The 27,086-nt window shown below is 38.3% G+C and overlaps 1 protein-coding gene and 1 long non-coding RNA gene across 3 annotated transcripts in view; one reads left to right on the forward strand and one right to left on the reverse strand.

Moving 5' to 3' along the window:
• LOC126946657 (uncharacterized) overlaps positions 1-22,700 on the forward strand; it is a 63,999-nt gene extending 41,299 nt beyond the window's left edge. The window contains exons 2-3 of the long non-coding RNA XR_007722731.1: positions 4,489-4,714; positions 20,557-22,700. This is a non-coding gene — a long non-coding RNA (uncharacterized LOC126946657). The remainder of the gene's footprint in view (positions 1-4,488; positions 4,715-20,556) is intronic.
• PNPLA4 (patatin like phospholipase domain containing 4) overlaps positions 1-27,086 on the reverse strand; it is a 235,979-nt gene that overhangs the window by 108,376 nt on the left and 100,517 nt on the right. The gene's annotated exons all lie outside the window — the stretch shown is intronic.

A 27,086-nucleotide genomic window follows, 5' to 3' on the forward strand; every position in this document is an offset into this window, starting at 1 on the left:
TACCTGAATTATGTCGTATCTACAGATCCCATGAGTATGTAGCCATAGCAACGAACAGCACAGGTAATAGTTCTGATTTTATATGGATTCATGAGCCCTCGAAATTAGACCTTTCCCACTTTAAGAAAAAGGAAAGAAACATCTGAACCTATAAGAATTAGGTATATAGAATATTTTACATGCAATGCTTACATATACAAAATGAGTGCTTGGAAGTAAATGTGAGAATAAACAGTATGCAGTGGATGAAACATATATTCTAGTTTGAAAACTCAGAAGTGCACATTGAAAGAGAAAATCTATAAACCCAACTGCTTTACATTAGTGGAAAAAGTAGTCTGAATTATGTTACAATTTGCAGGTACATACACATTTATTACTTTAAGAACTTGCACAATATGTAAAGAGCTTTGCTTTACATGAGTAACATTTTGCTAAGTGATGTCTAAACCATTATGAATTCTCAGTTAGCTAGATCAGCAATAATGACATTTTATTGTAGGAGAGAAATATCCTAATGAATGTATCTTAATCTGGTATTTTCAGAAGTGGCTTTTCATCAGGTATAGAACCTGGATTAACAGATGATTTTGCCTACATTATACTTTGATTCTCAGAAAACTTTCCAGTATGATAGATAAAAATTATAAGGATCTGATGTAAACTTCTGAGGCTGTAACTTACGTCCATTTCCTAAGGCAATACTTAAAACAAAAATTTTTAACAGCAATAAACTATTCTTGTGACCATCTCATTTTCCTCCTCAAAATTCACAACTTGTCTCCATTACTGCATGACTTTTTGTTTTGTTTTGTTTTTTAGAGACAGGGTCTTCCTCTATCACCCAGGCTGGAGTGCAGTGGAGGGATCACAGCTCACTGAAGGCTCAAACTACTGGGCTCAAGTGATCCCCCTCCCTAGTAACAGAAACTCACCCTCCCTAGTAACTGAAACTACTGGTGCATGGCACCCTGCCTGACTAATTTTTTCTTTTTTTCTTTCTTTCTTTCTTTCTTTTTTTTTTTTTTTGTACAAACAGGTTCTCACTACGTTGCTCAGACTGATCTCAAACTCCTTCCCTAAAGCGATCCACCCACCTCAGCCTCCCAAAGTGCTAGGATTACAGGCATGAGCCACCCACCAAGCCCTAAAGGACATTTAATTTTGGAAATCTTCCACCAATTCAATCCAGCCTAAATTATTTGTAGCACTCCTTCCTTTTGATCATCCATTACTTTTAAGTATCAAAATTCAACTCTCTTTGCTTCCTCATACTTTTGTATATTACATCCCACTTTCTTTCTTTTTTTTTTTTTTTGATTCAAACTTTTTATCGACTTTTATTTTAGATTCAGGGGTACATGTGCAGGTTCATTACATGAATATGTGGTGTGATGCTGATGTCTGAAGTATGATTGATCCCATCACCCAGGTAGCGAGCATAGTACCCAATGGAGAACTTTTAAATCTTGACCCCTCCCTCTTCCTAATAATTTCCGATGTGTATTGTTGTCATCTTTATGTCCACAAGGACTCAAAGTTCAGCTCCCACTTATAAGATATAACACGTGGCATTCAGTTTTCCTTTCCTGCACTAACTTGCTTAGAATTATGGCTCCATCTGCATCCATGTTGCTGCAAAGGATATTTTATTCTTTTTATGACTGCATAGTATTCCATGGTGTATATATAGCATATTTTCTTTTTTTATTTTATTTATTTATTTATTTTTATTTTTTATTATACTTTAAGTTCTAGGGTACATGTGCACAACGTGCAGGTTTGTTACATATGTATACTTGTGCCATATACTTAGGTCTTTTCAAGCAAATTGACCAGGGGATCTCCTCAAACCTCTTTGCAGATGTCTCATCTTGCTCCTTTCCTTCCTGCTTCTATATTTGTCATTTAGAATTTGAGATCTGCTAAAGACAAAGCCACACATTTCTTCCAGTTCCTGTGTGGGAAGGCCAAAGATCTATGTGTGTGTCTTACTGACATGTTCTTTCCTGTAAACGCTGTGCCTGGTGTTCCCATAAAATCTGGCTTCTTGAAAATGGCAATACTGGCTGCATTCATGTGTTGAGTGTGTTCTCTGGATCAGTCATTTCACTGGGTTCTTGGAAAGTGCACTTTATCTAATTGTCACAGATACATGAGAAGGACAATGTTTTTTTCATCATCCCTATTTTATAGATGACTGAGCTGAGGTTTCTTTGAGTTAGATGACTGAACCCACAGTGGAAAAATTAGTTCTTCATTCTAGATAATGTCTTAGAATTTTTCCAGCTCTGATGGGTTCAAAATTTAAATTTTGTCATGGAAATAAAGTAACATGAATCTCCACTACAGAAGTGGTGAATAGCTTAGCTTGGCTGAATAAAAGTTTGCATTCTAATCTGACCTTACAGATTGAATAATCAACTGACCTTCTATCGAAGAAATGAAGAAAGTCTGAGAAAATTCCCTACAATCTCTCCTTGATTTCTTCCCCATGAGTTTGCACTGAGACCAAGTTCCACCTCTAAAGACAAATCCTATGGTGTTGAAATAGCCTTTTCCTAAGGGAAAAGTGAGTCTCATTTTCATGGGATGCTAATTTTGATGCTCTGAAAAAAAAAATCTATTTAGTGGTCAAATAAATTTGGAAGTCCTCGACTAAATAAAACTGAAATGAGTTTTTTTGTTGTTGTTGTTATTTGGGGTTTGGTTTGTTTTTTTAAAAGCCATGTGTTCCTAGCGTATCTGATGTATTCACTCCTGTCTCTGAGAGGGTGATATGATATGCATGCATTGACAAATTTATCAGACTGTAGAACTCTGAATTTTTTTTTATTTTTTTTTTTAATTTTTTTTCTATTAATAAATCTCAAAAGTGTTTCTCTAAGGGACTGCTATGTTAAGACTTTTTTTTTTAGAATGCCCTGATTAATGTACAAATACCCCAAAATGACTCAAAGAACAAGCCAATGGCCTCCCCTCAGCCCAGGGTTCATTGGCTGCACACTAGAATCACAGGAGACCTCAGAGGAGCTTTAGAAAACATTCTTGGCAGAATCTGTTGAAATTTTTGGAAGCTGCCCAGGTTATTCTAATGCACAGCGAAGGTTGAGAAGCACTGGCTTAGGCTGAGCACAAAATTGGGTTATTGGAGTGCTGTGAGGTTGTGCTTGGGACTTGTGGGTGGACTCTTGGGAGGCGAGAATTGGGAGGAAGAAATTAATAGAGATGAGGTAATGGGTGAAGGAGATCCAGAGTCTGAGGAAGCATCTATGAGGGAAAAGTTAAAACCCTGCATGGACTTTAGGAGAACAAAGAGGGTTTTGAGATTGGCATAGAAAGTATTGAAAAAGAGAAACTTCTAAAAAATGAAGGGAATATACTTTCTTCCTACACATTATACTTTTGCTGTCTGCCTGCCAGTCCCAGCTACTTGGGGACAGGTAGTCAGGTGAATATTTAACTCCAAGTATACACAGTTAGCAAGCATTACAATGGTTCTGTCTTTGTGTGACTTATACTGTGCCTATCACATGTCAGTATCAATAAACATTCATCGAAGTCAACAGGGAGCCCTGATTTTTAAACTCTAAATTAACGCTTGACGTTAACACACATTCATTAAGAATCAGCAGTGTGCTAGTCATGATAACTGTTAAACCAATTCCAAATTATAGATTTTACTCCTATGAAATTGCATATCTCTAGCAGTGTGTGCAAGCCACAAATAATATGCTCTCTCTCTGCCTGGGCACTGTTATATTTATTAAAATGCATTCAATTTCTCTTTAATTTGTAAACTGGAGCAAGCAGTCAATAAGATTCTCTGCAACCTATTTATTCACCTGCCTTTGTAGCTGCTGTGCAATGACATTCCTCTACAGGAAATGGATATTTCTTTTCCAATCTTTAATAATTAAGCAAGTGTGATTTTCCCCTCATTTAGTTGCCTTAGCACTCTCTAATTAGGAGGGTCTATCTTGTATTCTATTATTTCACTTCCATCCCCTATTTCGTCATGAAATAAAAATCACGTGTTCAAGTACCTTGCAAAAAGTACATGGTAAGCTTTCTTTTAAAACCACGTCTACTTTCAGAGAAGCAGCTTTGGACTATAAATATATTTGAGTGAGGGTGAAAATGCAAAACAGATTTTGTTTTTGCTTCCATGCTTCAGATCTGAAAGTCATTAATTATTTATTTTCATCCTGAAAGCATTTTTTTTCTATCTATACAATGCCCAAGCCTCTCAAGGAATTTTAAGCAATAAAGGAAAAAAGGTTTTCTGTTTTTGATAAATAATATTGAGTTGAAAATAACTGGTTGAAGAAAGGCATTAGGAATGTTTCCATGATGTACTGTGAGCATGGGTCTGTTGGCCATGCATTATTTAGTATATTCTATATGGGGAAATACACTTTGCATTTGGGTTTTGAAAGAGAAGGTTTGAAAATGATGTTTTGCATCTGAATTCTGTTTTTTCACTAGACTGCATTTGCAGCGATGCATGTCTGCAAGAATGGGCAACTTTCATCTGATGCACGCATTCATTCTTGGTTTGACACTCCAAGCCAAGTCACATATGTTCCCACCAAGTCAGACAACTTTGATGGCTCTCTGCATCTCACTATATCTCTGTCCTGCTGATGCCACCAAATGACCAGAGATGGCCCAGACAATTTACAAGAAAGGACATGGGCAAGCCTCACGCAAAGTAAGAAACAGCTAGCTTGTCTTTGGTATTTAGCATTGTTTAAATTTATTTGCTCTTTCCTTACTTTGTTCCTGGCTAGCTCCTTGGGATTTAGAGTGCTGATGCCCAAGTATTGCACTGTAATTGTTCCGGATCTGAGCTGCCATCCCTGAGCTCCCTACCTCCAGTGTACATTTTTTTTTCCCCAGAATTACATCTCCTTCCTTTTCCTCTTTTCTTTTTTTTTCCATCGTAGTGCTTCTATCAGGCAAATCCGTAACAAATTAAGATGCCTGAAACAGTTAACATGAAAAAAGATTGTTTATTTTTATTTTTCAAATTGAAATAAAAGCACGTAGCATAAACATTGATTTAATTTTTTAGTGTAATTTCAGGCTGTTTTCTTTACAACTTAATATGTCTTCCTCTTCCAAGGTTTGGTTTCAAGGCCATCTCCCTCATACCACCCTCTGCCATGCATCCCGTCCTCATGTCCCACTCTTTCTGGAAGGATTCTTTCTTATTTGGAGGTATCACAACCTTTTTCTTAGCTTCTATTATGCATTTTATTCTGCCTGGGAGAGTGAGTTGCTGACATGCCCTTATTGATATAAGCTACATGATGGCAGCAGTGAAGTGTCACATTACCTTATCATTTTCAGTAGAAACAATCATTCTTCCATGGCCAGGTTTTAAAACCTCTTGCCATAGAAGTAATTGTTTTTACTGAAACATTCTGTTTTAAAACCAGCTGGATGTGGTGGCTCACGCCTGTAATCCCAACATTTTGGGAGGCCGAAGTGGGAGGATCGCTAGAGCCCGGGAGTTTGACGCCACCCTGGGCAACATAAGGTGACCCAATTGCTACAAAAAAAAAAAATAATAATTAAAATTTAGCCAGGCTTGGTGGCACATGCCTGTGGTCCCAGCTATTTGAGAGGCTGATGTGAGAGGATTGCTTGAGACCAGGAGATAGAGGCTACAGTGGGCTGTGATTGTGCCACTGCACTCCAGCCTGGGTGACAGAGCAAGACCCTGTCTCGATCAATTAATCAATCAATCAATCAGTAAAGTTTCCTCTCTCCCCAACCACAGTGCTAACGTTTGCTCCCCCTACCCTAAGGTGAAAGACTGGAAGGCTGGATTAAGATTTTCATCCCCAGATACATAGATCTGAGTTTAAAAATACATTGGTGTTTTGAATTATTTGTGTGGATACTGACTTTTTAAAAATGCAGTTTTTGTTCTCACTCATAGGTGGGAACTGAACAATGAGATCACTTGGACTCGGGAAGGGGAACATCACACACCGGGGCCTATCACGGGGAGGGGGGAGGGGGGAGGGATTGCATTGGGAGTTATACCTGATGTAAATGACAAGTTGATAGGTGCTGACGAGTTGATGGGTGCAGCATGCCAACATGGCACAGGTATACATATGTAACAAACCTGCACGTTATCCACATGTACCCTAGAACTTAAAGTATAATTTTTAAAAAAAATGCAGTTTTCAAATTTGCAGTTTAATTAAACTGTTAAGTTTTATCCATCTGGTGGAATATAATACTTAAAGCAGAAAAAAAAAGTCTGCTCATAACTTATGTTTATCTAAAAATTGTATTTGAGGCCACTATGTAAAACAAATAGACTGAAAAATAATAATTCTATCTCTGCGAAAACAAGGATTTGTGGTCTTTTCAGCAACTTGAATAGTTAGATTTCTCTTAATAAGTTGAATGATTTACCCTCTTTTCTTTTTTTTTTTTTGGCTAAATAAATCATATTTGTCTATTTTTAACTTCTTTTAAGTTTATGCAGAAACTCTAAAGTTGAGGAGGAAAAGCATTGTATTAACAAGGCCTATTTTCCCAGAATGAAGGGAAACTTTTGCTTGTACAAGTTTAATTTGCAAAGCACAATTTATAACACTATAAAGAGACGTCTCCCTTGAAACCAAGGGCCCTGTCATTTCTTTTCCATTCGACATCTGCAGAATAAGAGTAAATATTTCTTAATTTAGAGGAAGGTAAGGCTATTTTTCAAGTGAATCCACTAAATTAATCCACTGGAGTAGGCGTTATTTCCTTCATCATCCGTCTGCCTTAAATATAGTACCTGCACATTCGAGGCAAATGCAAAAATAGCTTCAGATTTAAATAGGTGATATTGTCTCACATATAAAAGATGAGTCTTGTTTGTGATATAAAAGTAGCTGTTTAATACTTTTAGCAATTTTCAGTGGCTTTATTTTTTCATATAGTTCCTGTATTTGGAATGTAATTAATGGAAAGGTTTAGCTTTGTCCTTGAAAAGGTTTCCATTTTTCTAGCAGGCTTGAGTCACTCACTAACAATAAACATGTTGTATTTTTAGCTACATATCCATCTATTTTCCATCTAATTCATTTATTTATTTCGAGCTTGTCCTGTCCCTAAGCTTCTAAGGTGGTAGCACATTAGGAAATGTTATCCTTATTGCGTATTCATCTCAATTTGAAGATATCAGAACTCCATCAAGAAAAGACCAGGTATGGTGGCTCATGCCTATTATCCTAGCACCTTGGGAGGCCAAGGCAGGTGGATCACTTGAGGTCAGGAGTTTGAGACCAGCCTGGCCAACATGGCAAAAACCCATCTCTATTAAAAATACAAAAATTAGCCTGGTGTGGTGGCACATGCCTGTAATCCCAGCTACTTGGGAGGCTGAGGATCGAGAATCACTTGAACCTGGGAGGCAGAGGTTGCGGTGAGCTGAGATAGCACCAATGCACTCCAGCCTAAGTGACAGAGTGAGACTCTGACTCAAAATAAATAAATAAATAGTCAAGAAATGGTTCAGGTTAGAAATCTGATTCTGGTAATGTATTTAATAAAATATCCAGTATCCAAAATATTTCAACTACATTTACATATTATTATTATGTATACCAACATGCCCATACACAGCATACATTTACACTGGGCTCCACCTTAAATTGACTCACTCACGTACACTCCCCTGGCCTGTTTAATAAAGGGGGTCATGCCTCTTGTTGTGCCTTATTGTAGACAAAACTATAAGCTCATACTTGAGGTCTCTTCTTTGTTTCTAACATATAGGACCGAGAGATGAAACATAATATGTAAAAATGGAACAGTGATAGTCAAATTTCCAAATGAGGAAATTGTCTTCTTAGGAATAGAAACCAGACGGGGACTCAACACAGTAGTGGCCAGGAACTGCTGGACTCTAGGCCCAAGAGCCAGGAGATACCCGGAGTGTAATTCCTGGGAAATTATGAAAGGTGCCCCAGGAGTCTGGGAGACAGAGCCCTTTCTTTCCAGAAATAAGAGAGTTTGAAGATACCTACTGAGCATTACCCAGAGCTGGCATTTCTATGAAATTAAGATCCTAGGGAGGAGAAAGGGAGCTGACACAATGTCACCACCAAGAACCAAGCTGAGCATGCTGCAGATTCAGTGAATGAACTCATGACCACACCACTCACGTCTCTGGGTGGGAGCTCCAACCACTGAGGATAAGACCATAAAGAAGGGCAAGGGGACAAGGAAATAGACACATGAAGACAGATGTATGTGCAAAGAAGAAAGAGAGACAGAGACAGAGTGAGAGAGACACATCTTACTCACTTGAAGATCCAAATCCCAAAACACAAGCAAAAAGAATCAAGAAGTGGAAAATGCAGTCTTCCAAATTAACCACAAGTTTAGATTTTAAAATAGACATTAAGCGAAATTCCTTAGAATGGGGCAAGCATTCTCTAGAGGAGCAGTTGCCTTCAGCACAGGACCTATAATTCCTCCAGGGAACAGGACCTCTAATGCCTCTGGAGACCACAAAGGAGAAGCAAAGGAAGACACATGCAAGAAGAAACAGCAATCATGAAAAGAGCAAAGAAAATCATGAAACAGAGATAGGCAGGCACCAAATAAAAGCAAGTGGGTATAGAAATTGCAAAATCACAACTACAGAAACAAAAGAGATATAGTAAATAATACGGTTTGGCTGTGTGTCCCCACTCATATCTCACCTTGAATTGTAATAATTCCAACTTGTTGTGGGAGAACCTCGTGGGAGGTAATTAAATCATGGAGGACGGGTTTTTCCCATGCTGTTCTCATGGTAGTGAATAAGTCTCATGAGATCTGATGGCTTTAGAAATGGCAGTTCCCCTGCACATACTCTCTTGCTTGCCACCATGTAAGACGCCCCTTTGCTCTTCATCTTCTGCCATGATTGTGAGGCCTTCCCAGCTATGTGGAAAACTATGAGTCCATTAAACCTCTTTCTTTTATAAATTACCCATCTCGGCTATGTCTTTATTAGCAGCATGAGAACAGACTAATACAGTAATGGAAATAAAATATAATACTGTAAAGTGTAGACTCTACAATCAAAGAGAACACTGAAACACAATACAGAGGATGCACAAAGAAATAAAAAATATGAATACCTAAAGAGCTGTTAGGAGATATGTTTATGGACATGGGTTAGTAAAAGGAGATGAGAGCAAACCATGGCAACAATGATTGGGTAGATAATGGATGGAAATATTCCTAAATTAAAGAAACATATGAGTTCTCATGTTGAAATACATCACTTGAGTACCAAATAAGATGATATCAGTAAATCCACAGATTGATGTAAAACTAAAGAATATTGAGAATGAAGATAAAGTTAAGTACCTTCCCAAGATATTAATAAAAAGCAGATTGCAATAGAAAAACTGTTGGTCTGTTAGTACATTCACATAAACATCAGGAAAAGTGAAAGGGTCTTGGAGAAGTAGCCTAAGTATTGAAAAATAATCATCAATTGAAAATCCAATACCCAGGTAGCCTCAGATTAAGACGAAGCTATGGAAACCACTTTCAGGTATACAAAGACTAGGAATTTACCACCCATATATACTTAATGAACACATTAACAAGGACAGTTCTTCAGCAAGAATAGAGGAATAAAGGGGAAACAATTGGGCAGAAAATAATGGGGATTTCAGATACTGTTAAACATTGGTAAATTTCATGAGCCATCCACTAAGACCAAATGATAAAGATTGCAATTATTATTTCAGGTAAACCCAATTCTAGAGGGAGGATGGTTGTGGGATGTGGTTTTCAAATACCATAAACATGCTAAATTTTAAATAACTAAAACTTATACTTTATTGAAAACATAAGTGTCATGAAATTATAAACATAAAATATTCTGAATTCTTAATAGCTCCCTCTGCCTAAAATGCTTTAACAGCAGATTTGTATGTCAACTCTGTAGTCCATAACTGTGAAAATTTGGCAAAAGCACCCAGATTCTGTTGTGTCTGTAAAAACTGACTTCCTCTAATGTCTAGGGCTGTACTACTTAAACTAAATGTGGATATAAATCCCCCAGGAATCCAGTTAAAAGCAAAAGCACCCAGATTCTGTTGTGTCTGTAAGAACTGACTTCCTCTAATGTCTAGGACTGTGCTAGTTAAACGAAATGTGGGTAGAAATCCCCCAGGAAGCCAGTTAAATGCAGATTCTGGTTCAGTAGGGCTGTAGCAGGGCCTGAGAGTATGCATTTCTAACGAGCCCCCAGGTGGTGCAGGTCCGAAAAGTGCATATTGACTGGGGAGATGAATGAGTAACACCACTTCTCTCCAGCCATTTCTAAAATAAGGGACTGTTCCTTTGGCATTTACCTTAAGTGTTTAGGCAATGCATTAAGTACAACAAAAACTATCATAAGGAACCAGATGTCACCTACGACCAGTATCACACTTTTCCATTTTCATCTCTCATAAGGCGGCCTTATAACCTCCTGTAGGTCAAAAGCAGGAGATGGCAATCTTTTTTTCCACAAAGGACAAGATAGTAAATATTTTCAGCATTGAGGTCAGATGGTCTCTATCATCACTATTCAACTCTGCCTTCACTACATTGTAGCAGGAAAGCAGCTATAGACATTATGTGAATAGAGGGATGTGTGTGGCTTTGTTCCAATAAAACTTTGTCTGCCAAAACAGGTGGCAAAGAAGATGTATTTCATGGGCCCTAGCTTGCAAACCCCTGGATGATAGGTTAACCCAAGTCACTAGGCCCACTAGTCCTTCTGAGTAATTTTGAGCAGAAAAATCCTCAAATATTCCTTGATACTTGACATTTTCTATGCATCTCAGTAATTAAGCAAGTGCTATTTAACAGTATTTTTTTGTGTGTGTGAGATGGGGTCTCGCTCTGTTGCCCAGGCTGGAGTGCAGTGGTGCTATCTCGGCTCACTGCAACCTCCGCCTCCTGGGTTCAGGAGATTCTCCTGCCTCAGCCTCCTGAGTAGCTGGAACTACAGGTACGTGCCACCACGCCTGGCTAATTTTTGTATTTTTAGTAGAGATGGAGTTTCACCATATTGCCCAGGCTCGTCTCAAACACCTGACTTCAGATGATCCACCCACCTCAGCCTCCCAAAGTTCTGGGATTACAGGCGTGAGCCACTGTGCCTGGCCTAACATTATTCTTCAAAGAACCTACCACTGAAGTCCTCAGATCTTGTGCATGAACACACTCATGGTGATCTGTTGCAGCTGGGTAACTGGAAGACTTTAAACAGGGGATCTTGGTTTTTCCACGTTCCTCCTTGATTGATTGATATCTGTCTCTGGGTAGCCTAAGTCACCTGACCTTTCATGACACAACCAAATTCAATCCCAGGAAGGTTAAGCCTGTTACCCAAGGACATAAATCTTGTTTACAAGCGGGTTGAGTCTGGATTCCAGCTTTCTGATTTCCTTGTCCAATTATTTTCTTACCATGCAAACAGTAGTCTCTGTTTCCTGTTGAATATGTCTACTTCCAGCCCTTTTGGAAGTTCACCCTCTACTTTAATGTTTTATGGTACTTGTCTGTGTAGTAATATATTTTTACCTTTTTCTCCAATGGCTTTTGATCAACTTAAGAAGTTGCAGGAAAAATGTAAATGGCATTAAATATTCAATACTCTCTTTCCCTTAAAGAGAAGTTGTCTACATAAACAGAATTAGAGTGTGATTTCTTATAATAATAGCCTTCCTTTACTAGGAAGGAAATCTATGGGGCCTTTTCTCCAGCTCTTACTGCTGTTTTCAGACAAGCAGTATATACCTAGCAGCTATCCTTGATATTGCAGGCATGACAAAGGGAAGGACAAAGAAAGCCCTTCTTTTTGCATTGGATTTAAAAGGCCTTCGCTAATACAGATATTTTTGTTTTATAATCTATTCTGTAATGTCTGGGAGCAATTTCTTTCTGTGACCTCCCCTTCCAGTGGCAGGCACGGTTATCTGTTTCCCAGTGGTAGTGCATGGAGTGTCTGTCTGCAGAGCATCTGTGTGGTGATAAGGCGCGGCAGTTCAGGCCACTTCATCTTTTGCACCATGCCCCTCACCCAGATGCATCTTATTCTTTTATTTTTCCCTGTACACTTGCTCTTGAACTGAATATTGCTGCCTTATAACTAAGTACTCTATTGTTGAGGTTAAAATGCTTAGAGATATCTGATTCTAATTTTTCACAGAAAATGCCACCTCACACATTCAGTTAATAAATAAAACAACTGGGTCATAGAGAGGCTATTGAGGAAGAGTGGAAAGGGATGAAGTAGGTTTGAGTCTCCGATCGTGAAGCTCAAAAACACTGATTGCTTTTTTATTATTTTGCCAGCATACCCTCTTTTCAGACATACAAATATGTTCATTGAATGTGTATAGTCACAAGAGACAAGGATGATATGCATTTTAAATACATATATTACAAGGGTCTTTCTTAGCAAAATTCATGTGTACCCTGCATTTTGAGAGCTTCTTCTAGCTGTTAGCCTGGCTGAATAATACACAAATTTATAATTCATGATACTCAAGAGGGAAAACGAGCAAAATAATATCATAGGATATGAACCTTGCCTTCCAGAGATGCAAATTCACCCATGCTCTTTTTATGACTTGGATGGAGTCACTTAGTCAAAATAACTTTAGAGTGGAGAATGCCCGAATGCTTTGGCACCAGCAAAGTTGTGCGAGGTTGCCAGTAAGATTCTTATATTCCAAATGCATAGAGATGGGAGTTAGCATTAAAAGCCATTAGCTCATGCCCAACATTTGGGATGTCCATTCACTGACAGTCCTCTGATACTACCTTTCAGTCTGGATTCCTTTAAACTTGGAGTTGAGGAAATGCTACTGAATCTTGGCTTATTCAAGGGTACTCTTATAGAATGACATGTACAATTATTAATCTCCCTTAGTCCTTCAAATAAATGTTATTGTCACATGCCACTTTCTTTGAAGCACCATATATATTAGGTGGTGCAACAGTAATTGCAGTTTTTGCCATTGAAAGTAATGGCAAAACCCATAATTACCTTTGCACCAACCTAATAGTTAAAAGAATTCATCATAAAACAGAAAACATATTAACCAGTGTTTTACTTATTCACAGTTATATAAAGAATGGCACTGCCTAAAAATGTTTCTATTTTGATTTGAAAGTCATAGCAATGCCCATTTCTAGAAGAAACAAAGGTGCCTATTCTAGCAGCTTATGGTCCTAACATGAGATTAGAAGTTTATTCTTACTCCTACTAGCCCCGTGGTATACACCACTCTATACAGCAATGCACACCTGTAGCACAGCATGTTATGATCCTAAAAGAGCAAAGAAAATGGGAGCTAGACCATACCTCAGACACTCTCATCCCTTTCCTTTCCCGCTTACTGAGGCCAGTGACATTTGGAAGACCAGTGTGTAATTTTCCACATTGGACAGACTTGGTTTTATTCTTGGTCAACATTGACAATTCTCTCCTTTTTAAAATGGATGTATGGTATCTAGCTCACAGGGAAGGTGTGGAGATTCACCTGAGAATACACATAAACAGCTAAGCAGAATATCTAGCCTTTAGAAGGTCTTTATGTAACCAGAACTTATTTTTCTCCTTGTATCTCCCATGAAGGCATGGACATTATCAAGCCTTCCCTGACACACATGAACAAGGTAGGTCAATCCCACCCCAAGCTCAAGATAATCTGGAATCAGTACTGTGTTGCAAAGCATATAGCTATGGCACTGACTCTGTGTTTTATGCACAGAGGAGATCAAGACATAACATGGTTTTAAACCATAGGATGTACGTTCTTTTCATGATACTTCAAAGTCTCCCACTGCCACTAGCACCAAAGTCTCAACTTCATGAATTGCCCATATAGATAGACAGTGATCAGCCTCTCGCCCCCTTCATCCCAAAAGATTTTCTTCAGTGGAAAATCTTCCTGCAAGGGAATTGTACCTCTAGAATGGGCAAGAAAAAGCAGAAGGCATGAATCTGTATAGAAATGAGAAGCAAGGGTGGCTCCCTGCTTGGATGAGCTAGGTCTCTGTGCATGAAGGTCTTCAGTGTTTTCCCGCACTAGACCGATAATTGTCTACCTATATGGGCAATTCATGACATTCAGACTTTGGTGCTAGTGTCAGTGGGAGACTTTGAAGTACCATGAAAAGAAAGTACATCTGGTTTAAAACAATGTTATGTCTCCAAGCTCCTCTGTGCATAAAATGTAGAGTCAGTGCCATAGCTATATGCTTTGCAACACAGTACTGATTCTAGATTATCTTGAGCCTCGGAGGGGGGCACTGACTTACCTTGTTCATGTGTGTCAGGGAAGGCTTGATAATGTCCATGCCTTCATGGGAGATACAAGGAGAACAAACAGTTCTGATTATATAAGATCTTTTAAAGGCTAGTGCATTAGTTGCTTATTTTGGTTCAAAATCTTAAAAAATGTGAGAGGAATCAGATGTTACTTTGAGCATTTTAAACACCTGTGGCAGAGGAGCTTGAAAAGAATGTGTCACTTTTCATTGTCTGATTTTCTAGCCCTTTGTCACAAGGTGATTTTATTCTTACGCATCTAATGACCAGGAGAAGTCATGATGGTTTCATTAGCACCTGTGGCCCCATATGGTGCCTCAAGTGTGACCAGTATAAGCATGCTAATTTTCTTAAAGGAAGCAAAATTAAACTGTGTTTCTTGTTAGAGGTGGGAAACAGGTGGTCAGCCTTATCATTCTCACTAAACCTTATGGTTTCCAGATTTAAACCACCTTGTGAGCTCTGTTAAAGGCTGTGTAATGTGGACTTTGTTTAGTCAACATGTAATTCACTGTCCTATTTCCTCTTCAGTGATCAAAGTGAAAGTCAGGCTCTTCCAGGAGTTTTCCAGTGTAGTATAAAAGAAAGAGACAGTGGAGGAGAAATTGTACTTATTGAAAGAAATATTAGCCAGATGACTCTGTGAGTGACTACAGATGACTGTTCCCTAAGTCTAGCTATTTCTTTTCTTGTAAACTTTTTTTTTTCCTGTTTCCATCCCCTAAGTCAGTATCCAGAACTTTTTGTGGTTCTTCTATGTGTTTGATTTTCAAGCTTTGACTCCATCAGGATGAAATTTCCTAATTTATGCAGGAGGAAGAGCTTTATTCAGCAAACATTCAACAACAAGGTTTGATTACCTGTTGCATGGTAACTGGCACCAAGTGCACCAATGCACCAAAACAGCAGGAGTTGCAGTAGAGAGAGAGTTTAATCATCCTAAGGGAACTAAATGAGGAGATGGGAGGGAACCTCAAACCCACCTTTCTGAGGAGTTTTGGACTGGAGTTTTTAAGGGAATTTTGGTGGGGAGGGATCTGAGGAGCAGGGGGTTGCTTATAGGGTGTGATTAGGGATGAAATCATAAAGATGTAGAAACTGCATTTTTTCATTGAGTCAATTCCTTGGAGGGGATCTTAAGACAGGCTGGCATCACTGGACCCATTGGAATATAGAATCTGGAAAATATCTCCAGTGGAGAACTTGAAGTTTCTTAATGTTAAGATGTTATCTATAGAAACAATTAAGGAAAGTTAGGACCTTGTGACAGGAGCCATGTGACTTTTTGGCAGGAAGCAGCTATAAGGAAGTGGGTTGTTGGACAAGCTGGTTAATGCTTAGCTTTGCTTCTGGTCAAAGCTTAGGCTTTTACTTAAAAACTACCCATTCGGTTGCATTAATTTCATGGTGATGGCTTCACAGGCACTGTGTTAAGTGCTCACACTGCATGAATTCTTTCCATCTCTATGACAGCCACGTGATGTAGGTGCTCATAATGTCTTCATCTATAGATGAAGAAGTGGAGAAGTTAAGTAATTTTTCAGATATACAGGTGGGATGGTCAAAGCCAAGTCTGGACTGGACTCTATATGCTTCCTCCATCCCTACATCTGCATAAACATGTTCAGACAATGAAACGAAACAATGCTTGTAAAGTATCCAACCCAATGACAGGTGTAAGAAGGCAACGACAAAATGGAAATTACCTTTTTCCCTGGAATAGTCTTATTCCTGGGACTCAGGGTTCTTGCCTCTAGTCTGTGTCCTCTGTGATTCATTCCTTTCACTATATAAGTTTTGAGCTCTTTATACTCACTTAGATAATCACATTACCATTACCTGGAGTGACGTGCAAAGCCATGTTCTTCAACCAGGAGGCTCCATCTTTCCTCAGGCAAGCCTTATTCTTAATCATTTTCTAACTCAAAACCTGTAAGCTGCTTGCAGAGGTTGCTCAATACCTCCCAGAACCTGTATTTTCCTTACATATGGCAAGCATTCAATCAATAATTGCTGTTTGATCAATATGCCAAATGTAACCCTTCATGTGGATAAGTTTAGAGAGTCTTTTCCATTGAGTCTTTTTCATTCTTTCCTGCTATAAAATCAACTATGAACAGTTGATGAACAGACTTGGCTTTGACCATCCCATCTGTATATCTGAAAAATTACTTAAATTCCCTGTACTTCTATTCCTTCATCTGTAGAAAGAGACATTATGAGCACCTACCTCACATGGCTGTCATAGAGATGGAAAGAATTCATGCAGTGTGAGCACTTAACACAATGCCAGTGAAGCCATCACCACGAAATTAATGCAACTGAATTGGGTAGTTTTTAAGTAAAAGCCTAAGCTTTGACCAGAAGCAAAGCTAAGCATTAACCAGCTTGTCCAACAACCCACTTCCTTATAGCTGCTTCCTGCCTAAAAGTCATGTGGCCCCTGTCACGAGGTCCTAACTTTTGTTGGAAAATAGTTTATTTTATAACAGGAAAGAATGCCATAGAGACAGATCACAGGAAGGAAAAGAGACAAAATCTTCACAAATGGGAGTGGAGACTTGCACTTGAAGAAAAATGTTGCCTTTCTCAGACTTTGTTAGGTGAGATTCAGTCTCTAACTTAGTGCTTCACTGTCTCTGTTCCTCACAGCATGGGTTAATCTGGTATGAGATACAAACCTATTTCAAGGCAGGGACAAATATAGGCCTTCAATTTTTTTTTTCTAATTTGGTATGGGTTATCTATAGAAGTGTAAATGGTTCACAGCAAGAGACTGCTTTTCAGAGAAGTACATGTAAGATACAGAAATCTCTAGCTGTGTCTGTACCTTAACTTTGAAAAAGAGAAACTTTTAAAAGGTAAGAGCTGTTTTTCCTAAAGAGTCATTTTAGAAAATGTTCTAGATCTTCCTGTACATAATAAGGCTTCTAAGCATTTGGGGTTATTTTAAAAATTGGATTTTAAATATTTTAAACATTAGGATTTCAGAATATTCAGATTTATTTTATTCTCCCAGCATTGCAAATACAAAGGCAACCATGCAGTACGAGAAGAGAACAGGATAAAATGAACATGGACATGACTTTAAAAAAAATTCAAAGTTCAATGACCAAATATAAATTTGCATTGTAATTTGTAAAGAATGTAACTGACACTAAAAAATTTTCTGGCATGTAAAACATGGGGCATATTCCCAGAATGCAGAAAAATAGGACAAATAGAATAAATTTAAAAAGAAATTAAAAATACAAAGGACAAAGAAAGGAATCAACTTATAATTAGTGTTCTTGAAGATGATTTAAAAGCAAATGGAGCAGAAATAATATTCAAGGTTGTAACAAAAGAAAACTTTTCTACAGAAAAGAAAAAACACAGTTGCAGAGTTGCAGATTAATTGGGTTCACTTTGCTTTGAGCAAAATTTAATAAAAATAGAACCAAACCAAAATGTGTGGTATCATCACAGTTTAAATAAAAGTGAAATATCGTCTATAATCACCCTGGCAAACAAAGTATGTGGCATGGGATGGAAGTGTTCCTGGGCTGGCTCCAACTTCTCTGTAATACCAAACAATGAAAGATCAAGTAACGTCTACAGAGTGTTGACAGGTTAGGATTCAGGGTTCAAGAATTCAACCCCAAAAAAGATTTTCCTCAAGCATAACGTCAATAGAAAGAGACGCTCAGGTATGCTGTGGTTTACAATATATACCACACAAATAGCTTTTCTGAAAAAAATTACTTGAATATATATTCTAGTTTACCAACATATAGATTAAAATAATGACCCTGCTTATAATCCCCTGATTCAATTATTTATTTAGTCAGTTTTCTAGACAATTATTGAAAACTTAATTGTAATGGAAAGAAGGAGCTCAACATAATTATTGAAAAGGAATAATAGTAAAAATTACAGTTATTTTAGTAACCACTGTTTTGTTATAGATGCCATTCACTATATTTTGAAATTCACATCATCTATTTAAGTCTCATGAGTTAAGCCTTATAGCCTGAACTCACAGAGAAAAACAGAGTTGGATGAAGTCATATACCCAAGATGATGTGGAAATTTTGTGAGGGATGCAACACAGGCATCCTGTTTCCAATATCATGGCTCATCCTCAGATTTGGTCAAAATCCAGACCAGCAGTTTACAAACATTTCTATGCTTTAGAATCATCTGAAGAACTTCAAAGACAGTCATGCCTGTGTGGCCCCCCACCTCTGAGATTATGAATTGATTTTCTGGGGTGCCACCAGGTGTTTGGAGTTTAAAACAAATCCTTGTATGATTCTAAGGTGCATACAAAGTTAAGAACCATGAATTTAAACAATCATATCTGATTTCTTCTACAAAGACTTGGAAATGATGTAAGTGGAGCAGAAAGAAGTTTAAATCTGTCACTACTCATAGGGAATAATCAACAGTAATTGCTGGGTTTTTCATTTTGACAATTAGATAAAGATTGGTTGCATAGCTCTTAATACACTGGTAGGAAATATGGAAGAGTTTCGAGGGGACATTGCAATGAAATGGAATTGAGCTAGGGCAGTAGTGCACACCTGGGGCAATTGTGTCCCTAGTAGACATTTGGTAATGTTTGAAGACATTTTTGGTTGTCACCACTGGGAAGCGTGGAGATTGACTATTGGTATCTCCTGAGATACTGATAAAAATTTGGGAAAAAGGCATGGATTCCTCCAGGTAGAGAGTATATGATAAGATTAATGACATATTCCCTAAATATTTATTTTTCCCTGAATCAAAATGACTATCTATCCATGTGTGCATGAATGCATGTTTACATGTATGCATGCATACATATTCATTTTCACTATATTTCTATTCTTTATTTTATTCCTTTCAAATTTGACCAAAAGACCTTACAACAAGTATGTTGGTATTTTGAAAGAAAATTTGTATTTGTCTCTATTTTCTTTATAATCTTTCAACTTTGACCACATACCTATACTGTTTTCTTCAACTGATACATTTTGGGTAGCATCAAAATTATATTCAGTAGTGTGCTTTGGAGAGGAAAAACATGCTGTTCCCATTTTCAAGCATGCTGCAATCCTGAATCTACTCCTTACAAAATTTCCATGTCAACTTGGATACATGATGTTTTTTTCTCTGTGTGTTTGGGTTATAATACATAACTAATTCTGTTTAATTCTGCTTTTTTCTCTATGTGTTTGGGTTATAATACGTAACTCGTGTCACCATCGTGAGACTTAAAAAAAGATAACTTATGCAAATTTCAAAATATAGTGCAAAATAAAGACAGTGGCATATAACAAAATAGTAAGTACATAACAAAACAGTGGTATTGCACTATGATATCTTCAGTAAATACATGTAAGTGTTGTACCCAGTGTCATGTCTCAGTTGCTGTCATAATCACCAACATTATTTTCGCTTTCTCCTCTTAGTTGTATCTTACGAGAGCCACATATGATCATTTAAGTCAGAGATGAAAATTCAAATGCCTGCAGGAGACAGGCAGCTATCACATAGGCATGATTCAGGCTGAGTGTGAACAGCAGGGAACTAGGGATGTCTGCAATTGGAGAGTGCTTGCCCACTGCAAGAAGGAGGAGAAGGAGGATGGGGGCAGGGGAGAAGGAGGAGGAAAAGGAGGAGAAGAAGGAGGAGAAAGGAAAGGGAGGGAGGGAAGAGTAGGGGGAGGGAGGGAAAAGGAGAAGGGGAGGGAGGAGGAGAGAAAGAGTGGGAGGGAGGGAGGGAAGGGGGGAGGGAGGAAAGAGGAAGAGTGAGGAGGAGAGGGAGAAGGGAAAAGAGAAGGAAAAGGAGAAGGGGAAAGAGAAGGAAAAGGAGAAGGAGAAAGAGAAGGAAAGGAGAAGGGGAAAGAGAAGGAGGAGAAGGAAGAGGAAGAGAATGAGGAGGAGGAAAAGAAAACCAAAGAGGAGGAGGAAGAAGAGAAGGTGGAGGAGACAGTAAACATGAGGTTCAGGCTGGCCAAACAAAGCCCTTCTGCAGGTTAGCATGGCCCCTTGTGCCTCTCCTGCCCTTGGTCCTAGGGATGCGTTGAAGAGAAAGGGGTAGAATCAGAATCTGTGAGTCTTTAAAAGAAATTTAGACACATCAGATTATTTTGAGTAAAATATATAGAAAACAAATATTGCTGTGTTGATTGCTTTTCAGAGCATATATGTGATGCATCTTATTTTCCTCTATTAAAGACCATGTGCAAGAAAGGGTAATGAGTGGAAATGAAGAAAGACAAACCCATCCTGCCCCACCTAGAGGACAAGTTACTGGTGTAACTTGCTGTTTTAAGGAAACAACATAGGGAGATCACAACTACCTCAAAAGAACTTTTCTGCAAACAAATGTAAGTTATGTTGCATTCATAAGTAACTGAAGCCAAAACCCTACTCAAAAGGGTGATACAAAAAAGGATAATTATTGGCTCATACCAACTCAATGGTCAACCATTAGCCTTGTGTGGGAACTGTATTCTTTACCAAGAATTGTAAGTATTCAATAATCGTTGGTGACAACTGTGCAAGTTTTCCCTGTTGTAAAATTGTAACATAATTTATTCCAATGAAAGAAATCCATAGACATTGCCCTTAACATTGACAGACCAACTGCCTAGAGAAATTATTTTCTGAAACTGCTTCCTAAAACAATTAGTTATTTTATACACACCAGCAATAGGACTAAAAGAAAATAGTATCAGAGATTTTTCAGAGACCGTATCAACAGAAAAAGTGTAAGCTGAAAGTACAAATTAGTTTTCAGAATAAATGTTCAGAATAAATCCTTAGCCAACTGCTACTTTTAATTAGCAAAGCCTTAAAAGCTCACTCATTGACTTAGCAAAATGTCCTCCAGGTTCATCTGTATTGTCACAAGTGGCAGGATTTTCATAACTGAATAATATTCCATTGGGTATATAGATCACATTTTTTAAATCCCTTTATCTGTTGTTGGACACTTGGGCTGTTTTTACATTGTGGTTATTATGAATAATGCTGCTATGAAGATGGGACTGCAGATAGCTCTTCAAGATCCTGGTTTCAATTATTTTAGATATATACTCAGAAGTGGGATTCCTAGATCATATGGTAGTTCTAATTTTGGTTTTTTGAGGAGCCTCCATATGGCTTTCCATAATGGCTGCACCATCTTACATTCCCACCAACAGTGCACAAGGGTTTCAGTTTTTTCATATCCTCACCAACACTTGCTATCATTTTTTTATAATAGCCAACCTAACAAGTGTGAGGTGATATCTCATTATAGTTTCATTTGCATTTGCCTAAGGATTCGTGATGTGGAGCATATTTTAATATACCTGTTGGCCATTTGTATATCTGCTTTGGAAGTGAAATAAGCCTGTCACAGAAGGACAAATAATAATTTGTGATTCCACTTAGATGAGGCATCTAAAATAGTCACACTCATGGAAGCTACTCAGGGGTTGTTAGGACCTGGAGTGGGAAACATGTTCAATGGGTATAAAGTTTCAGTTATGCTAGATAATAAGTTCTAGAGATCTGCACATCAATGATGCCTATAGTTAACAATGTGGTATTGTACACTTCAGAATTCGTTTAGAGGGGAGATCTCATGTTAAGTGCTCTTACCACAAAATTAATCAATCTATCAATCAACACAAGGAAACTTTGGAACATGTTCAGTTTGTCTATGTATTAGTCCATTTTCATGCTGCTGAAAAAGACATACCCAAGACTAGGTAATTTATAAAGAAAAAGAGGTTTAATGGACTCAGTTCCACGTGGCTGGAGAGGCCTCACAATCATGGTGGAAGGTGAAAGGCATGTCTTACATGGTGGCAGGCAAGTGAGAATGAGAACCAAGGGAAAGGGGTTTCCCCTTATAAAACCATCAGATCTCATGAGACTTATTCACTACCACGAGAACAGTATGGGGAAACCTCCCCCATGATTCAATTATCTCTTACCAGGTCCCTCCCACAACACGTGGAAGTTATGGGAGCAACAATTCAAGATGAGATTTGAGTGGTTACATAGCCAAACTGTATCAGTTTATTACCTTGATTGTGGTGATTGTATCACAGTTATTTGCAAATGTCCAAACGCATCAGATTATACAGATTAAATATGTGAAGTTATGTGTATATCAATTATACTTCAATAAAGCTGTTAAAAAATAAAAACTAAAATAAAATAGAAAATAAGTTGAAGTCCACCCACTAAAAAAAATTACAGTATAAAACATAGAATTAGGCCAGGCACGGTGGCTCATGCCTGTAATCCCAGCACTTAGGGAGGCCAAGGCGGGAGGATCACTTGAGGCCAGGAGTCCAAGGGCAGCCTGACCAACATGGCGAAACCACAACTCTACTAAAAATACAAAAATTAGCCAGGTGTGGTGCCATGTGCCTGTAGTTCTAGCTACTCAGGAGGCTGAGGCACGAGAATCACTTGAACCCAGGAGGTGGAGGTTGCAGTGAGCCGAGATCATGCTATTGTACTCGTGCCTGGGCAACAGAGCAAGACTCTGTCTCAAAGAAAAAAAAAAAAAAGGTAGAAATAGGAAAAATTTATATAAAATCTAAGGCAAAAAAAGATGCAAATAATTTATTTAAAAATTGATAGTTTGATTTAGCTTTTGTTTCTGAAAAATATAATGCGATATATCCAGAGCAAATAGAGAAAAGCACTTTACACAATAAAGCTTGGATATGTTAAAAGTCACAACTAGACAGTAGAAAAATATTCCATTTAAAAACTGTTAATCTGTATTAAAGGAATTCTGCCAAAAGAGAACTGGGAATCTTTCATGAATTTATAGGCACTGTTTGCCATCCTGATCCAATTTTTCTCTTGTTGAAACTGCTTCATTAATTTAATGTGCAAGAAATAAATATTTGATGTGCAATTAGTTGGAGATTATTATGGCCATAATGGAACCTTTCCAAATAAACAGCTGCTCCAGCACTTTAAATGCATGAAAAGCAAGGCAGAAAATGGAAAATATAATGAAACACTAGCTCTACAGGAAAAAAAGTTAAAATATTCAATTAGTGAGTAAGGCGGCTGCTCATTTAGAAGTTTGGTGGTGGTTTATCAAAGCATAACAGCATAAGAGCTGCTAAACTTTAGCCAAATATCCACCCACCTAAATTTTCATAGAAACATTCACCTGCAGATGTAATACATTCTTCCCTGACAAGAAGAGTGTTAGGAGAATAGACATTGACCAATTCCACCAATTTCTTCATGTGTTTTATTATATATACATAAATGTATACCAATGTATATTTGTTGAGTTTTGATTATTCTACGTTGGCATTTATATATGCACTATAAATATCTATTTGTATATCCACATATGAATTGTAATGATTCCACTTTGAGAGGGAATAATCTGCCTTAAAAGTTTCACATTGACTGGGCTATTATAAGTTTAAGTGAGCTTCTGAGGTTTCATAGCAGGTATGCAGACCTTGTGAAGGAACTGACACTACTAAGTTAGTTAAACTCCTTGGGAGTTTACAAAATGTTATCTTCCTTTCAAAATGAACTATAAGATTTGGAGTCAGTTGCCTCTCTTATCTACTGCACTGGGAAGCTCCTGAGGGTAGATACCATAGCTAATATCTCAGTATCTCCAAACCCTGATACAGTTCCTGACACAGAGTAGCTCAGAAGTATTCATTGAAGGAATGCCTAAGGCAATTTGCAACACAGATGGGAAAGAGATAGACATCAAAGGGTGAGTATTATGAGCTACACACACACACACACACACAAAGTTTACTAAAATAGATCAATGTCTCCTATTGAGGTGGGAGCAAAAGGATGCAATCCCATTGGCATTCTCTTCCACTGTGGACGTAATAGCAAAAGGGCAAGAGCGTTCCTGGAATCGTCAGTATTTGGCTTGTAATTACAGATTTGAATATCAAAAATAGTCACTGGGGACTGCTTACAATGACCAATGTTTTGGTATACTTTTCTAGAAAACTGACTTGGGGAAAATTTATTACTTATTGGGGCCCTATTCTATTTTGAGATTCGATTCTGTAATTAATTACATTTTACTCCTCCACTTGCTCTAAAAAACTCATTGGTCCAAGGGAATTCAATGTTTTTAAAAATTATTTCCTCTGCTCCCTGCTGCTTCCATGAGTGAAACACACGCACATATGCACACACATGCTCATATGCGTACTATGGAGAAGCAAATGAAAGAATAAAGGCATTCATGTAACACCATTTTGCCCCAGATTCAGATCCATTCAAATGTGATAGATGGACACAAACTGTCTTGCTACACATGGAGGTGTACTGTCTTTGATGGCCCTCCCATGAGTAGGTAGGATTAGTGCTTCCTTCCCTGGATTCTGGACACATGCTTACCTACAATGTGTCTAAGAAGGAAGTGATGCTGAAAGTCTCCCAACATGAGGTACTCAAAGATCATATGGCTTCTTCCCAGTGTTTGTGGCATTCTCCCCTAGGGATGCAGGCACCATGCTTTGGAGAAGCCAGGTAGTCATATAGATAGGTCCCACATCACGTCCCCTGCCAGCAGCCACAGCTGAAGTCTCAGGGATAGGCAACAAAATCTCCAGACATGTGAGCCGTCAGGCTCACAATGATGGAGCCCCCAGCTATCCTCCTAGCAAGCCAGCTGTCACATGGAACAGAGACGAGCTGTGCCCACGGAGACCTGCCCAAATTGCAGATATGTAGGGGGAAAAAAAGACCTCTGCTGATTTCAGCCACTAAGTATCATTTGTTATGAAGCAAAACACAACTAAAACACATGTGTGCCAGAATCTGAAACCACTTATTTGATAAATGTATTTTTAGCTTATAACATACCAAAGCTATTCAAATGTGTGGCTTCATTGCTACCCATATCCTGCCATCCCCACATTACACAGTAAGGAGGGGAGATTTAGTAAAAAAAATCTTCCTGTGAAGCCAGAGCCTAAGTCACTGCTGCTGCTCAGGAGCTTACATTATAATGGGAGAAAATGGGGACGAATACATAAATTAGTACCATAAAAATAGTACACAGGAGTACTTTCCAAGTTATTCATTCAATGCATGTGTACGGCACACTACTGAGTCCCAGGAGCGTTGCTCTTCATGCTATAAATGCAGCAGGGATGAAAGTGGACAAGAATCCTGCTGTCAGGAATTCTATTTCCCCGTGCACATCAATAACCAGTAGACAAGCAAACACACAAGACCCTTTCAGATCAAGAAAAGTGCAGAACACAGCCAGGGCACAGAGTTGAGAGGAATTGTGACCATAGATAGTGAGGGAAACCAGGATCTGTCCCACAAAAGATGCCTCTTTAACATAAAAATTATTTATGAGCCAAAAGTAATTAGAAAGCAGAAAATGAAGGAAATGCTGGCCCTGTCCTCCTGCTTTTCTGTCTAAAGAGAAAATATAGATTCTCCTTTACTGGAGATGACTCTAAACCTTATCAGCCCAGAGATGGCATCAGAGATATCTGCAAACAAAACTTACTCCATTAAGTTTCTTACAATATATTTACCTTCCCACCATTTCTGTCCCTTGGAAGCTAAAAACACTTTCCTTTGTCTTACCATTTCTCTGCACATTGCATTGTTCTTGGTGGAAGATATCCTGTAAGCCAGAGTTCTAATCCACTGCTATGAGTTACCTTTCATTGAGCTTTCTCCTGCATGATGTGAACAGCACAGCGAATCAGCTTCCTTTTTCCTTCTGTTGACTTGCCTTTTGTTATAGGAATTCATCCCAACTAAGCTTATGGAGGATGAGAAAAAGTATATTTCCTCCCTGATAATAGACTATCATTGAATTTTCCTTCAATAAGATGGCATTTAAGCTGAGATCTTATGGAGTAAGGTGGTTGGCCATGGCAATACATGAGGAGAGAATGAGGAAAGAGCAAATGCAAAGACATTTGAGGGGCTTGGAGGAACAGAAAGTCAGAATGTAACCAACAAGGGGGAAGTAATGAGAGGGAGATCTTTTGGAGAAATATCCCAAGTGAGTCTTTGTGGCACATATGTGTGCCAGAGTCTGAAACCATTTATTCAGATGCAGTAAAAGGGCCTTCAATTTTATTATCCTGATTGCTATGGGAAGCTACTAGAAGGTGTCAAGCAGAAGAGTCTAATAATCATTCATGTGGATTGAGTATAAGTCACTTTGACTGCTGAGTGGTGCCTGGGTGAGAATCGGAACAGGGAGACCCAGTTAGAACACTGCAGTTGACCTGCATTACCTGCAGATTCTGTATTTGTAAATCCATCTAGTTGCTACAGTTTATTTGTAACCCCCAAATGAATACTCCCTGTACTTTTGTGGACATGTGCAGAGTGGTGAAATATTCTAATACATTCCCAGCTGAGGCTGAGTAAGGAGACACTCTGCCTTCTTGTTTCAGTTCTCATACTGTAAATAACTATTCTTTTCGTGGTCTCTCTAGGGCTATGTTGTTTGTATTTTTGTGCTTTTTGTTGGCGCTTTTGCTGTTTACAATGGCCCACAAATGCAGTGCTGAAGTGCTGCCTAGTGTTCCCAAACACAAGGCAGTTGTGATGTGCCTGCCTTACAGAGGAAATACATGTCTTAGATACGCCTCATTTATGCATGCATGACAGTGCAGTTGGGTGTCAGTTTAATGTTGGTGAATCAACAATATATATCCAGTAAAGTATGTTTGCACGAAAACACAACCAAAACAAAGTTATATATTGGTTGG

This window comes from Macaca thibetana, chromosome X, assembly GCF_024542745.1.
Source record: "Macaca thibetana thibetana isolate TM-01 chromosome X, ASM2454274v1, whole genome shotgun sequence".
NCBI lineage: Eukaryota > Metazoa > Chordata > Mammalia > Primates > Cercopithecidae > Macaca > Macaca thibetana.